The sequence below is a fragment of the Cebus imitator genome, unplaced genomic scaffold (assembly GCF_001604975.1).
Source record: "Cebus imitator isolate Cc_AM_T3 unplaced genomic scaffold, Cebus_imitator-1.0 Scaffold18, whole genome shotgun sequence".
Classification (NCBI taxonomy): Eukaryota; Metazoa; Chordata; class Mammalia; order Primates; family Cebidae; genus Cebus; species Cebus imitator.
The window spans coordinates 6621961-6638364 of record NW_016107333.1 but is presented as its reverse complement, the minus strand read 5'-3'; the positions used below and the strand labels follow the sequence as shown (position 1 = coordinate 6638364).

The window sequence follows — 16404 nt, the reverse complement described above, 5'->3', positions numbered from 1 at the left end:
TAGGATGACCATGGCAGGCCTAGGATGTTTTTAGAAACTCTTCTTGGGGCTTCCAGATGGAAGGGGAAAGGAGATGCCAGTAAGCCGAGACCTGGATAACAACCCAGGAGCACTGTATTCATTTCCTGTGATTCTTGTAACAAATTACCACAAACCAAGTGGCTTAAAGCAACAGAAATTTATTTTCGCGAAGTCAAAGGGAGGTCAGGAGCCTGAAATCAGTTTCACTGGGCCAAAATTAAGTTCTTGACAGGGCCACACCCCTTCCAAAGGCTCTAAGATAGAGTCCGTTCCTTGCCTCTCTAGATTCTCCTGATTCCTAGCATTCCTTGGCTTATGGTTGCATCACTCCAGTGTCTGCCTCTGTCTTCACATCACCTCCTCTGTGGATGTGTCATATCTCCTTCTGCTTTTCTCTTATAAGGACATTTATAATTGCATTTAGGCCGGACGCGGTGGCTCACGCCTGTAATCCCAGCACTTTGGGAGGCTGAGGCGGGTGGGTCACTAGGTCAAGAGATCGAGACCATCCTGGTCAACATGGTGAAACCCCGTCTCTACTAAAAATACAAAAATTAGCTGGGCATGGTGGTGCGTGCCTGTAATCCCAGCTACTCAGGAGGCTGGGGCAGGAGAATTGCCTGAACCCAGGAGGCGGAGGTTGCGGTGAGCCGAGATCGCACCATTGCACTCCAGCCTGGGTAACAAGAGCAAAACTCCGTCTCAAAAAAAAAAAATAAAAAAAATAAAAAATATATATATATAATTGCATTTAGAATCCCCCTGCCCCCTAGATAATACAGGATAAACTCCCATTTCAAGATTTTTAATCATGTTTGAAAAAAAACCTTTTTTCCAAATAGAATAACATTTACAGTTTCCAATGAATAGGACCTGGACTCTAGGGGGCTGTTTTCCAGCCTAGCATAGGGACTAAATGATTTTCAGACCTAGGCCTTTCCCTGTTATGAAATTCACCTTCTGCATATAGCTTATCTTTTTGTCGCCCATTCAAAATTCTAGTGTGGATAAAACTTTTGCAGAAAGGGTGCGTTCAGGTTGCCTGGATTTGGTAATGATAGGAGCAAGATATAAGCGAGACTGAAATACTCACAATTTTCCTTTATATTCTTTTTCTAGCTTAATGAGAATGTACATTTTTCACACTGTCACAGAACAAATAAAACCATGACTTATGTTTTCACAATTCATGTAACTAATTTCATAGTTTTCTAATGAGAATAAAAAATTGTTTTACCCTCTGGAAAAGTGTTAGGACTCTTCTTTCTCTCGCTCTGTGTTTATGATACTGGATTCCAGAAGGTTATAGCCCACCAGTGAAACGTTACACTTGAGCATTTACTTGTGAAGAGACTCAGGGTAAATTGCCTACCTCTCTAAGCCTCCATTTCCTATTGTAAAATCCAGAAATTGATGATGCCATAAAGGAATTCTGGGAATTAAATGGGATAATGAAAGTGAAAATTCCCAGCACAGTGACTGATAATATAAGTTCTTAATACATACTAATTCTCATCCCTGCCTCCCCAATTCTTTTTTTTTAAAGGCAGGGCAGTTGGTTCCATTTACTGAGCAACTGCCCCTAGTCATCCAAGGTGTTATAGGCAGAAGTTCCTGCCCTCAAAAGTTTGATGTACAGTGCTGAGCATATAACTAAGATTCAAAAATAATCAAGTCATAGTCCTTTCCCTTGAAGTGCCTGCAGTTTTGTTAGAAGGGGAAGATGTCAATTGGAGAATACTTGGAATCATAGGGTATTCAAGTCTTCCCTGTGGGTGAATAGAATTTGGAGGGGGTTCAGATCACATCAATATCTGAGGTCAATGTCCTTGGACTCTGTGTTCAGCAGAACAAGACTTGGACTGGTCATCAGAAACCCTTGGTCCTGTTGTTTTTGTTTTGTTTTGTTTTTTGAGTCGGAGTCTTGCTCTGTTGCCCAAGCTGGAGTGCAGTGGCACGATCTCGGCTCACTGCAACCTCTGCCTCCAGGGTTCAAGTGATTATCCTGCCTCAGCCTCCCAAGTAGCTGGGACTACAGGCTCACGCCACCACACCTGGCTAATTTTTTTGTATTTTTAGTAGAGATAGGGTTTCACTGTGCTAGCCAGGATGGTCATGATCTGCCCGCCTTGACGTCCCAATGTGCTGGGATTACAGGCGTGAGCCACCTCGCCCAGCCACCTATTACGGTGTGATCCTGGGCAAGTCATTTTCCCTTTTGGGAACTCAGTTTCCATATCTGGCAGATGAAAGAGTGAGACTGTCTCTCAGCACAAGGAAAATAGTAACAGATCTATTTTTTGCAATACAGGGTTATTGCAAAAAATCAGAAAACAGAATTCAACACATATCAGCTGCAGAAATTTCCCCCCCAGAAACACCCATGAAGCAGAATAAAGTGGTGGGACAGCATTCCAAATGGGATTTGACTCTTTGGGAACTAAACAAGGAAAACAAGGGGGATGGGGAGGGGGACAAGAAGGAGAAGGAGAAAATAGTCACATGTACTGATATAGTGAACATTTGCATAGTAATTAATATGTTCTTTGTACTTTACATCCATCAACACTATTTAATCTTTACCACAACCCTCTGAGAAAGTGTCACTATCGCCATTTTACAGACCAAAAACCTGAAGCACAGATTCTAAGAACTGAAGAGAGATTTAGCCACTTAATCAATGTCTCATACCAAGTAAGTAGAAGAGTCAAGATTTGAACCCAAACAGCCTATCTGTACTGCATTAATGAAAATAATGACAAATATATAAATAAAAGGCCCATACAGAACTCAAGAATGGAGATCTGGTCAACTGCTACAGTGTCCTCTAGCTTTAGCTTCATGTGGTTTTAGGGTCAACATTTCCTTCCCTTTTGCTGGAAAGTTAGAGGAAAAAGCTCAATTCTTCCAAGTTGGAAGCCAAGGCATTTTAGATCCCCTTTGGCCAAATACACTTGACTGCTTTTAGCAGGGAAGAATCCTTTTTCTAACATCTGGAGGTCATTTGGTTCTCCCAACTCCCAGAGCAGGGCTTGCACACTACATACTTTTGACTTGCCAAAAAATAAGTTTATTCTTGGGAAATTTCCCATCTGTTGCTTTGTGGAAGTGCACTTCTGTGTGCAGCATGTCCAAACATTTAGATCAATGACTACCTGGTTAGGGCTCCAGACCACGTTTTTATTCTTATTTTCTTTTTCTTTTTTTTTGAGATAGGGTCTCACTCTGTACCTAGGCTGGAGTGCAGTGGCATGATCACCACTCACTGCAGCCTCGACCTCCCAGGCTCAAGTGATCTTCCCACCTCAGCCTCCCAAGCAGCTGGGACAACAGATGCATGACACTATGCCCAGGTAATTTTTAATTTTTTGCAGAAACAAGATCTCACTGTATTGCCCCAGGCTGGTCTTGAACTCCTGGGCTCAAGCAATCCTCCCACCTTGGTCTCCCAAAGTTTAGAGATTATAGGCATGGGCCACCGCACCTGGCCTCAGACTATGTTTTTATTATGCGTATGTTCCAGTGAACTCAGACCTGTAGGTAAATCTGCTGCGGAATTGTGCACTTTAAATGGTTAAGATGGTAAGTTATGTCATGTGTATTTTGTCACAATTTTTTTAATATTAAAAAGCGAGAGTGGGTACAGTGGCTGAGCTTGTAATTCCCACACTTTGGGAGGCTGAGGTGGGTGGATTGCTTGAATCCAGGAATTTGAGATGAGCTTGGGCAACATGACAAAACCCTATCTCTACAAAATAAACAAACAAAAACAAAAATTAGCAGGGTATGGTGGCATGTGTCTGTAATCCCAGCTATTCAGGAGGCTGAGGAGGGAGGGAGGTAAATGGAATGGAATAAATGGAATGCGATCTAACAAAATTCTTTTTTGTTTTTTTAATGACGTCTACTGCCCTTTTGAAATAAACAATTATGGCAGAGTGCAGTGGCTCACGCCTGTAATCCCAGCATTTTGGGGGACCAAGCTGGGCAGATTACCTGAGGTCAGGAGTTCAAGAGCAGCCTGGCCAACATAGTGAAACCCCGTCTCTACTAAAAATATAAAAATTAGCTGGGCGTGGTGGCAGGCGCTTGTAATCCCTGCTACTCCGGAGGCTGAGGCAAGAGGATTGCTTGAGCCTGGGAGGTGGAAGTTGCAGTGAGTTGAGATTATGCACTGCACTCCAGCCAGGGTGACAGAGCAAGACTCTGTCTCAAAAAAAAAAAAAAAAAAAAAAAAAAAAAAAAAAAAAAAAAAAGAAAAGAAAAGAAATACCCAATTCTTTCAAAGGAAATATGTTCTTATTGGCTGGCAGGGAGAGGGGTGATTGGTAGATGGGGAAAGGGTGTGTTGGGAATAGATGCTTGGTGCCACAAAGAAAAATTCGCACTGAGACAAAGGATTTTTCAGCAAAGCAAATTTTACCTCCTGGACTACAGGAAGGGTACCCTCAATAGCCATTGTGCCATGAGAGTACAATGAACAAAGGAAAACACACAAATTTATCCCTTGTGCATTGGGAGTCATCCTTACAGCTGTGTCTGATCTCCGTTGGTTGGATCCAGACCTCACAACCTAAACTAAAACCCGATTAGCTAATAACCTAAAATGTTTCTAAACAGATAAAAGCAATGGAGAGCTGGGACATGCCTGTGAGCACATCCAGCACAGATACCTTGGTTAAAGTACAAGGACACAGAATGTATACGTGCCTGTAAGCATTGCTAAATTGGTAATACAGAACTTTAAAACACATTCTCTGCCTCTTATGGCTTTTGGTGTGGAAGACAGATACATAAATAGACAATTATCATGTAAAGAAGTAAAGGAAGAAAACTCTCTGAACCTATTCTGGTTTGGGGGCTGCCTGCAAAAAAAAATAATAATAATTAATTAATTAAAAAATTTTAAAAATTCTCTTTATGATACGCTCTTTATCAGAAAAATAAAATAAAATAAAAAATTTAAAAAATTCTTCCTTCAGGTCCAAATAGGAAACAAACAAAAAAAAATTTTTTTTTAAATAAAAAGAACTGAGGGAAAAAGAGGGTTCCAGTAGAACAGAGGGAGTATCTAACCCTGGCTTGTGGACATGAAGTCAGGGAAGGCTTCCTGTAGTAGGTGACACCTGAGCATTCTAATAGGAATTAGCTGGGCTGAAGAAGGTGGTGGAAAGCATCTCAATTCAAAATTTTGATTCTGTAGTGTATTATAAAAGGCTCTTTTTCTGACTCCTGCTTACCTCCTCATATCACTTCTTCCTTCCTATCATCTACTCCTATTTGGCCATACTTAAGTATTACTGATTTCTCAAGTATATTATATTCTTTCTCCTTTCCTATTATATCCTTTTGTACCTTCTTCACTCTGTACTTTAAACAACTTTTTCCTCATCCTCACTTGCCCCTTAGGCTTTTTTTTTTTTTTTTTGAGACAGGGTCTTACTTTATCACTCAGGATAGAGTGCAGTGGTGCGATCTCAGGTCACTGCAGCCTCCGACTCCTAGGGTCAAGTGATCCTCCCACCTCAGCCTCCCAAGTTGCTGGGTCTACAGGCACGCATCACCACACCTGGCTAATTTTTGTATTTTTTGCAGAGCCCAGACAAACTCCTGGGCTCAAGGAATCCTCTTGCCTCAGCCTCCCAAAGTGCTGGGATTACAGGTATGAGCCACTGCACCTGGCCTGGAAAGCATTCCTTTTTAAACCAGGAAAATGACAAGCATACGCTCTTATATTCTCTCACATTTTTTCTTTCTTTCTTTCTCTCTCTCTTTTTTTTTTTTCTAGAGACAGAGTCTTGCTCTCTCGCCCAGGCTAGAGTGCAGTGGCGCGATCTTGGCTCACTGCAGTCTCCACCTCCTCGGTTCAAGAGATTCTACTGCCTCAGCCTCCTGAGTGGCTGAGATTATAGGCATTCACCACCACACCTGGCTAATTTTTGTATTTTTTGTAGAGATGGGGTTTCACCAAGTTGGCCAGGCTGGTTTCAAACTCCTGGCCTCAAGTGATCTACCCACCTTACCCTCTCAAAGTGCTGGATTGCAGGCGTGAGCCACTGTGCCTGGCCTTCTATTACTATCTCTGTCAAACATTGTACAAGAGGTTATACCCAGACAATAAGTTAAACAAATAAACATTATAAAAATTAGAAAAGAGGAAACTCATTATCTACTGGCGCTATGATTATACATGTAGAAAATCCAAGAGTCTACAAATAATTATTATAACAAAGAAAGGAGTTTATTAAGGTTGCTAGACACAAAACTAATGCAACAAAATCATCAGTACTTCTATATGCTGGAAATAAGTAGGCCATGAGATTTAAAAAAAATATATGTTATTTGCAATAATATTTTAAAAATATGATGAACTTGGCTGGATGCAGTGGCTCATGCCTGTAATTCCAGCACTTTGAGAGGCCAAGGCAGGTGGATCACCTGAGGCCCAGAAGTTCAAGACCAACCTGGCCAACATGGTGAAACCCTGTCTCTACTAAAAATACAATTTGCCTGGTGTGGTAGCATGTTTCTGTAACCCCAGCTACTCTGGAGGCTGAGGCAGAAGAATCGTTTGAACCTGGGAGGCAGAGGTTGAAGTGAGCCAAGATTGTGCCACTGCACTCCAGCCTAGGCAACAGAGTGAGACTCTGTCTCTGTCTCTCTCTATAGACAGATAGATAGATAGATAGATAGATAGATAGATAGATGTGTGTGTGTGTGTGTGTGTCTGTGTGTGTGTGTGTGTGTGTGTGTGTGTGTGTGTAGAGAGAGAGAGAGAACTTACAGGGGAAAATTTAACAAAGGATGGGCCAGATGTTCAGAGAGAAAAAATTATAAAACTCTGAGAGATAGCAAAGGAGATGTAAACAAATGAAAAAAAAAATACACCCTATCATGCACTGCATGATTCAATATTGTGAACATGACAGTACTCCCCAGAAATTTACATGCTAAATGCAATACCAAGCAAAATTTCATCAACTTGATAGAAAACTATTCCAAAATTTAGGTGTAGACATTCAAATATTCAAAAATAGCCAAGACATTCTTAAAGAACAAAGAGGGAAGATTTGATCTACAAGATATAAAGACATTATGAAATAATACTAATGGGTATTGGTGCCGGGTGAGACAACTGGGCCACTGAAACAGAATAGACATATTTTCTGTAACTCAGAGACGTCATTGCAGATCAGTAAAGAAAGGCCAACTTTTGATAACTAGTTCTGAGACAGTGGAGATCCCTTAAAAGAAACTAATCTTGACCTCTGCTTTATACCATACACCTCAAGGTGAAAGACAAAAGTAAAAACCTTTTGAACATAAACAGATTATCTCCATGACCTTGAGGGTAGGGAAGGGTTGCTTAAATAAGGCACAAAAAGTACAAACTGTGAAGGAATAGATTGATAAATATAAGCACCATAAAATTAGGAACTTTTGTTTATCTAAAGACACGAGAAAGAAAGTGCAAAGGAGCTGGACATGGCGACTCATGTCTGTAATCCCAGCACTTTGGGAGGCAGAGGTGGGAGGATCACTTGAGTCCAGAAGTTTGAGACCAGCCTGGGCAGCACGGCAAGACCTCATCTCTACAAAAATCAGTTAAAAAGAAAAAAGTGGACACAAATCTAGGTGGCATAGCCTACTACACACCTAGGCTCCTTGGTATAGCCTATTGCTCCTAGGCTACAAACCTGTAGAACACGTTTCTATACTGAATACCATAGGCAATAGTAACACAAGGGAGGTATTTGTGTATATTAAGAAATCTAGGATTTGCTGGCAAGATGGCTGAATAGGAACAGTTCCAGTCTGCAGCTACCAGTGAGACTGACCCAGAAGGTGGGTGATTTCTGCATTTCCAACTGAGGTACCCGGTTCATCTCACTGGGACTGGTTGGGCAGTGGGTGCAGCCCATGGAGGGTGAGCCGAAGCAGGGTGGGGCATGGCTTCCCTGGGAAGTGCAAGGGGTCGGGGACCATGCCCTGAGGAAAAGGGCACTCTGGCCAAGATACTGTGCTTTTCCCATGGGTCTTTGCAATCCGCAGACCAGGAGATTTCTTCTGGTGTCTACACCACCAGGGCCCTGGGGGCCCTGGTTTCAAGCACAAAACAGGGCAGCCATTTGGGCAGACACGGAGCTAGCTGCAGGAGTTTTTTTTTTTCATAACCAATGGTGCCTGGAATGTTGGTGAGACAGAACCATTCACTGCCCTGGGAAGGGAGCTGAAGCCAGGGAACCAAGTGGTCTGCCTTGGCGGGTCCTACCACCATGGACCCCAGCAAGTTAAGATCCACTGGCCTGAAATTCTCGCTGCCAGCACTGCAGTCTGAGGTCAACCTGGGACACTCACGCTTGGTGGGGGAGGGGCGTCTGCCATTGCTGAGGCTTGAGTAGGTAGTTTTACCCTCACAGCGTAAACAAAGCCGCAGGGAAGTTCAAACTGGGCGGAGCCCACCACAGCTCAGCAAGGCCACTGTGGCCAGAATGCCTCTCTACATTCCTCCTCTCTGAGCAGGGCATCTCTGAAAAAAAGGCAGCAGCCCCAGTCAGGGACTGACTTATAGATAAACCTCCATCTCCCTGGGACAGAGCACCTGGGAGAAGGGGCGGCTGTGGGCACAACTTCAGCAGACTTAAACATCCCTCCCTGACAGCTCTGAAGAGAGCAGTGGATCTCCCAGCATGGCATCTGATAAGAGTCAGACTGTCTCCTCAAAGTGGATCCCTGAAACTTGTGTAACCTGACAGGGAGACACCTCCCAATAGGGGCTGACAGACACTCATACAGGAGAGGTCTGGCTGGCATCTGGTGGGTGCCTCTCTGGGACAAAGCTTCCAGAGGAAGGATCAGGCAGCTATATGTGCTGTTCTGCAGCCTCCTCTGGTAATACCCAGGCACACAGGGTCTGGAGTAGACCTCCAACAAACTCCAGCAGACCTGCAGCAGAGGGGCCTGACTGTTAGAAGGAAAACTAACAAACAGAAAGGAATAGCATCAACATCAACAAAAAGGACATCCACTCAGAGACACCCATCCGAAGGTCACAAACGTCAAAGACCAACAGTAGATAAATCCATGAAGATGGGGAGAAACCACTACAAAAAGGCTGAAAATTCTAAAAACCAGGATGCCTCTTCTCCTCGAAAGGATCACAACTCACCAGCAAGAGGGAACAAAACTAGAGAGAGAATGAGTTTGATGAGTAGGCTTCAGAAGGTGGGTAATCACTCCTCCGAGCTAAAGTATTATATTGTAACCCAATTCAAGGAAGCTAAGAACCTTAAAAAAGGTTAGATGAATTGCTGACTAGAATAACCAGTTTAGAGAAGAACATAAATGACCTGATGGAGCTGAAAACACAGCATGAGAACTTCATGAAGCATACACAAGTATCAATATCCAAATATCAAGCAGCAGAAAGGATATCAGAGATTGAAGATCAACTTAATGAAATAAAGTGAGAAGACAAGATTAGAGAAAAAAGAATGAAAAGAAATGAACAAAGCCTCCAAGAAATATGGGACTATGTGAAAAGACCAAACCCACATTTGACTGATGTACCTGAAAGTGACAGAGAGAATGGAACCAAGGTGGAAAACACTCTTCAGGACATTATCCAGGAGAATTCCCCAACCTAGCAAGACAGGCCATCATTCAAATTCAGGGAATACAGAGAACACCACAAAGATACTCCTCGAGAAGAGCAACCCCAAGATACATAATCGTCAGATTTACCAATGTTGAACTGAAGGAAAAAATGTTAAGGGCAGCCAGAGAGAAAGATTGAGTTATCCACAAAGGGAAGCCCATTAGACTAACAGCAGATCTCTGGCGGAAACCCTAAAAAGCCAGAAGAGAATGGGGGCCAATATTCAACATTCTTAAAGGAAAGAATTTTCAATCCAGAATTTCATATCCAGCAAAACTAAGCTTCATAAGCAAAGCAGAAATAAAATTCTTTACAGACAAGCAAATGCCGAGAGATTTTGTCATCACCAGGCCTGCCTTACAAGAGCTCTTGAAGGAAGCATTAAACATGGAAAGGAATAATCAGTACCAGCCACTGCAAAAAACATACCAAATTGAAAACACCATCACTATGAAGAAACCCCATCAACTAACCATCAAAATAACCAGCTAGCATCATAATGACAAGATCAAATTCACACAAAACAATATTAACCTTAAATGTAAATGGGCTAAATGCCCCAATTAAAAGACACAGACTGGCAAATTTGATAAAGAGTGAAGACCCATCAGTGTGTTGTATTCAGGAGACCCATATCACATGCAAAGACACACACAGGCTCAAAATAAAGGGATGGGGGAATATTTACCAAGCAAATGGAAAGAAAAAAAAAAAAGCAGGGGTTGCAATCTCAGTCTCTGATAAAACAAACTTTAAACCAACAAAGATCAAAAGAGACAAAGAAGGTCATTACATAATGGTAAAGGGATCAATGCAACAAGAAGAGCCAACTATCCTAAATATATATGTACCCAGATTCATAAAGCAAGTTCTTAGAGACCTGTAAAGAGACTTAGACTCCCACACAATAATAGTGGGAGACTTTAATATTAGACAGATCAGTGAGACAGAAAAATTAACAACAATATTCAGGACTTGAACTGAGCTCTGGAACAAGCAGACCTAATAGAAATCTATAGAACTCTCCACCCCAAATCAACAGAATATACGTTCTTCTCAGCACCACATCGCACTTATTCTAAAATTGACCACATAATTGGAAGTAAAACACTCCTCAGCAAATGCAAAAGAATGGAAATCATAACAAACAGCCTCTCAGACCATAGTGCAATCAAATTAGAACTCAGGATTAAGAAACTCACTCAAAACCGCACAACTACATGGAAACTGAATAACCTGCTCCTAAATGACTACTGGGTAAATGACAAAATTAACGCAGAAATAAAGATGTTCTTTGAAAAGAACAAAGATACAACGTACCAGAATCTCTGGGACACATTTAAAGCAATGTCTAGGGGGGAATTTATAGCACTAGATGCCCACAAGAGAAGTGAGGAAAGATCTAAAATTGACACCCTAACATCACAATTAAAAGAACTAGAGAAAGCAAGAGCAAACAAATTCAAAAGCTAGCAGAAGACAAGAAATAACTAAGATCAGAACTAAACAGAACTGAAGGAGATAGAGACATGAAAACCCTTCAAAAAAAATCAATGAATCCAGGAGCTGGTTTTTTGAAAAGATCAACAAAATAGATAGACCGCTAGCCAGACTAATAAAGAAGAAAAGACAGAAGAATCAAAAAAAAAAATGATAAAGGGGATATCACCACTGATCCCACAGAAGTACAAACTACTGTCAGAGAATACTATAAATACCTTTATGCAAATAAACTAGAAAATCTAGAAGAAATGGATAAATTCCTGGACACATACGCCCTCCCAAGCCTAAACCAGGAAGAAGTCTAATCCCTGAATAGACCAATAACAAGTTCTGAAATTGAGGCAGTCATTAATAGCCTACCAACCAAAAAAAGTCCAGGACCAGACAGATTCACAGCCGAATTCTACCAGAGGTACAAAGAGGAGCTGGTACCATTCCTTCTGAAATTATTCCAAACAATAGAAAAAGAGGTAATCCTCCCTAACATTTTATGAGACCAATGTCATCCTGACACCAAAACCTGGCAGAGACACAACAAAAAAAGACAATTTCAGGCCAGTATCCCTGATGAACTTTAATGCAAAAATCCTCAATAAAATACTGGCAAACCACATCCAGCAGCACATCAAAAAGCTTATCCACCACGATCAAGATGCTTCATCCCTGGGATGCAAGACTGGCTCAACATGTGCAAATCAATAAACATAATCCATCACATAAATTGAACCAAAGACAAAAACCACATGATTATCTCAATAGATGCAGAAAAGGCCTTCAACAAAATTCAACATCCCTCCATGCTAAAAACTCTCAATAAACTAGGTATTGATGGAACGTATCTCAAAATAATAAGAGCTATTTATGACAAACCCACAGCCAATATCATACTGAATGCGCAGAAACTGAAAGCACTCTCCTTGAAAACCGGCACAAGACGAGGATGTCCTCTCTCACCACTCCTATTCAACATAGTATTGAAAGTTCTGGCCAGGGCAACCAGGCAAAAGGAAGAAATAAAGGGTATTCAAACAGGAAAAGAGGAAGTCAAATTGCATCTGTTTGCAGATGACACAATTGTACATTCAGAAAATCCCATCGTCTCAGCCCAAAATCTTCTTAAGCTGATAAGCAACTTCAGCAAAGTCACAGGATACAAAATCAATGTGCAAAAATCACAAGCATTCCTGTATACCAATAACATGATTTGAGAGCCAAATCATGAGTGAAGTCCCATTCACAAGTGCTACAAAGAGAATAAAATACCTAGGAATACAACTCACAAGGGCTGTGAAGGACCTCTTCAAGGAGAACTACAAACCACTGCTCAAGGAAATAAGAGGGGACACAAATAAGGGGGAAAACATTCCATGCTCATGGATAGGAAGAATCAATATTTGAAAATGGCCATATTGCCCAAAGTAATTTATAGATTCAATGCTATCCCCATCAAGCTACTATTGACTTTCTTCACAGAATTGGAAAAAACTACTTTAAATTTCATATGGAACCAAAAAAGAGCCTGCATAGCCAAGACAATTCTAAGCAAAAAGAACAAAGCTGGAGGCATCATGCTACCTGACTTCAAACTATACTACAAGGCTACAGTAACCAAAACAGCATGGTACTGGCACCAAAACAGATATATAGACCAATGGAACAGAACAGAGGCCTCAGAAATAACACCACACATCTACAACCATATGATCTTTGACAAACCTGACAAAAACAAGCAATGGGAAAAGGATTCCCTATTTAATAAATGGTGTTGAGAAAACTGGCTAGCCATATGCAGAAAACTGAAATCGTAGCTCTTCCTTACACCTTATAGAAAAATTAACTCAAGATGGATTCAAGAGTTAAACATAAGACCTAAAAAAACATAAAAACCCTAGAAGAAAACCTAGGCAATACCATTCAGGACATAGGGGAGGGCAAAGACTTCATGACTAAAACACCAAAAGAAATGGCAACAAAAATCAAAATTGACAACTGGGATCTAATTAAACTAAAGAGGTTCTGCACAGCAAAAGAAACTATCATCAGAGTGAACAGGCAACCTACAGAATGGGAGAAAATTTTTGCAAATCTATCTATCTGACAAAGGGCTAATATCCAGAATCTACAAAGAACTTAAACAAATTTACAAACCCCATCAAAAAGTGGGTGAAGGATATGAACACACACTTCTCAAAAGAAGACATTTATGCAGCCAACAAACATATGAAAGAAAGCTCATCCTCACTGGTCATTAGAGAAATGCAAATCAAAACCACAATGAGATACCATCTCACGCCAGTTGGACTGCTGATCATTAAAAAGTCAGGAAACAACAGATGCTGAAGAGGATGTGGAGAAATAGGAATGCTTTTACATTGTTGGTGAGAGTGTAAATGAGTTCAACCATTGTGGAAGACAGTGTGGTGATTCCTCAAGGATCTAGAACCAGAAATACCATTTAAGCCTGCAATCCCATTACTGAGTATATACCCAAAGGATTATAAACCATTCGACTATAAAGACACATGCATATGTATGTTTACTGTGGCACTGTTCACAATAGCAAAGACTTGGAACCAACTCAAATGCCCATCAATGATAGACTGAATAAAGAAAATGTGGCTCATATGTACTGTGGAATACTATGCAGCCATATAAAAGGGTGAGTTCATGTCTTTTGCAGGGACACGGATGAAGCTGGAAACCATCATTCTCAGCAAACTGACACAAGAACAGAAAACCAAACACTGCATGTTCTCACTCATAAGTGGGAGTTGAACCATGAGAAAACATGGACCCAGGGAGGGGAATATCACATACTGGGGCCTGTTGTGGGGTGGGGGGTTATGGGAGGGATAGCATTAGGAGAAATACCTAACGTAGATGACGGGTTGATGAGTGCAGCAAACCACCATGGCACATGTATACCCATGTAGCAAACCTGCACATTCTGCATATGTACCCCAAACCTTAAAGTATAATAATAATAATAATAAAAGGAATCTAAACATGGAAAAGGTACAGTAAAAATATGGTATAATCGATTTTAAAAGGTACACCTGTAGAGTGTGTTCTTCATAAATGGAGCTTGAAGGACTTGGTGCTGCTCTGAGCAGGTCAGTGAGTCAGTGTTGAGCAAATGTGATGGTCTAGGACATTACTGTACACTACTGCAGACTTTGCCAACACTTCACTTAGGCTGCACTAAATGTAAGCGAAAATATTTTTCTTTCTTCAATAATAAATTAACCTTATCTTACTGCAAAAAAAAAAGTGAAAAGGTAATACATGTGTGTTCTGTGTTCAGGAAACCAGGATGAATGGATTTGGCTGAAACTGGAATGCATGGATAGATAAGGCTGGAGAGATAGGCAGGAGCCAGGCTCCCTCCAACTGCTGGGGGGCAGCATCCTGAGTGTTTGGAGCTTCTTTTCATGTTCCCTAAGTTGGGGTATGTTGCGGGGTGGCTACAGGGGGAAATTCTGATTGAGACTTACATCTATTCCTTTGCCTTCTCTTCAAGAAGTCATACTTAACATCTCCCCTCCATCCCTCCTGGGCAGGGTCAGCTCTGTCTGCTGCTAAGCAACTTTCTTATCTCTCCCACCTACTGAACATGTACTGTGTTCGAGGAGCTTTGAATTCATCATCTTGTTTATCCTCACAAGATGGTCTAATAATGATGGATGTTTTGGCATCCAACTCACCTGGGTTTGAGTCTCAGCTCTGTCTTTTCCCAGCTGGGTGTCTTTGAGCAGCTCAGTTTACTGTTCTGTTCTTCTGTGTCCTCATCTGTAAAATGGGAATGATGGCTATTTCTTCAGACCTCCCTCCCTCCCTTCTTTTTTCTCCCTCCCTCCCCTCCTGCCCTCCCTCCCTCCCTCCTTTCTTTCCTTCTTCCTCCCTCCTTCCCTCCCTCCCTTCCTTCACTCCTCTCTTTCTCTTTTTCTTTCTCTCTTTCTTTCTCTCTCTCTCTCTCTCTTTCTCTTTCTCTCTTTCTTTCAAGTTTCACTTTTGTCACCCAGGCTGGATTGTAATGGCGTGATCTTGGCTCACTGCACCCTCCGCCTCCCAGGTTCAAGCAATTCTCTTGCTTCAGTCTCCTGAGTAGCTGGGATCACAGGCATGTGCTACCATACCCGGCTAATTTTTGTATTTTTAGTAGATACGGGGTTTCTCCATGTTGGTCAGGCTAGTCTCAAACTCCCAACTTCAGGTGATCCACCCACCTTGGCCTCCCAAAGTGCTGGGATTACAGGTGTGAGCCACCGCGCCCAGCTTTTCTTTCTCTTTTCTTCCTTCCTTCTTTCCTTCCTTCCTTCCTTCTTTTCCTTCCTTCCTTCTTTCCCTCCTTCCTTCCTTCCTTCCTCCCTCCCTCCCTTCATTTCCTTCTTTCTCTCTTTCATTCTTTCAACAGGGTCTTGCTTTGTTACCCAGGCTGGTCTCAAACTCCTGGGCTCAAACAATCCTCCCAGCTTGGCCTCCCAAAGTGCTAGGATTACAGACATGAGCACCTGGCCTGGACTTTCTTCAGACTTTTCATAGAGTACTAGTGAGAATAAAATACATGTACTTTGCTTACTTAATACTCTGCCTGGCACACTGTAAGTTCTTTGTACATGTTATTGTTATTATTCCTCAACCTAAGGGGGAAATGCCTTTGAAGGATCCATGCTCCTTCGTTACCCATATTGGGCCAGGTTGCGTAAACTGCTGATCTTCAGTAGCTAACAACATGGGTGGGAAAGGCTGGTCCTCTGAAGTCCAGCTGGGTACACGGCCAGTCCCTGGCTCATCCCTGCTCCTGCTGCCCTCGCAAGGCCCCTCTCATCCACTGAGCTGCACCAGCACTGGGCCCAGCTCAGCTTCCTGTCTCCCTTATCTTCCCCCAGCATGTGCTCTCTGGAGTGGGAAACGCTACCGCTTGCTTCCTTTACTTCCCTTTGCTCAACGGGGCCCTCATTCTTTAGGTCTCAGTCAAATCCGAGCTGCTGGCCTGGTGCCCACTCTGCTCTGTGATTTTCTGCACAGCGGCCACCCAGGCCAGAGGCAGTGCAGACCCTCGTTCCAACAGCAGCAGGGCTCTTTCCTTCCCCACCCCATCCCTGGGTTTAGAATGGGAAAATGCTTGAGTTGCCCCCTCCCAATTTCCCTGCCCCCAACATTCTTTTTATTTTCCCTGATCCCAGCCCCACGTTTCTTTTTCTTTTTTTTTTTTTTTTTTT

General features: G+C 42.1%; 1 long non-coding RNA gene across 1 annotated transcript in view; it reads right to left on the bottom strand.

Moving 5' to 3' along the window:
- Nucleotides 1-14886: 14886 nt before the first annotated feature.
- LOC108292576 overlaps nucleotides 14887-16404 on the bottom strand; it is an 11533-nt gene continuing 10015 nt past the window's right edge. Inside the window, exon 3 of the long non-coding RNA XR_001820325.2 lies at nucleotides 14887-14971. This is a non-coding gene — a long non-coding RNA (uncharacterized LOC108292576). The remainder of the gene's footprint in view (nucleotides 14972-16404) is intronic.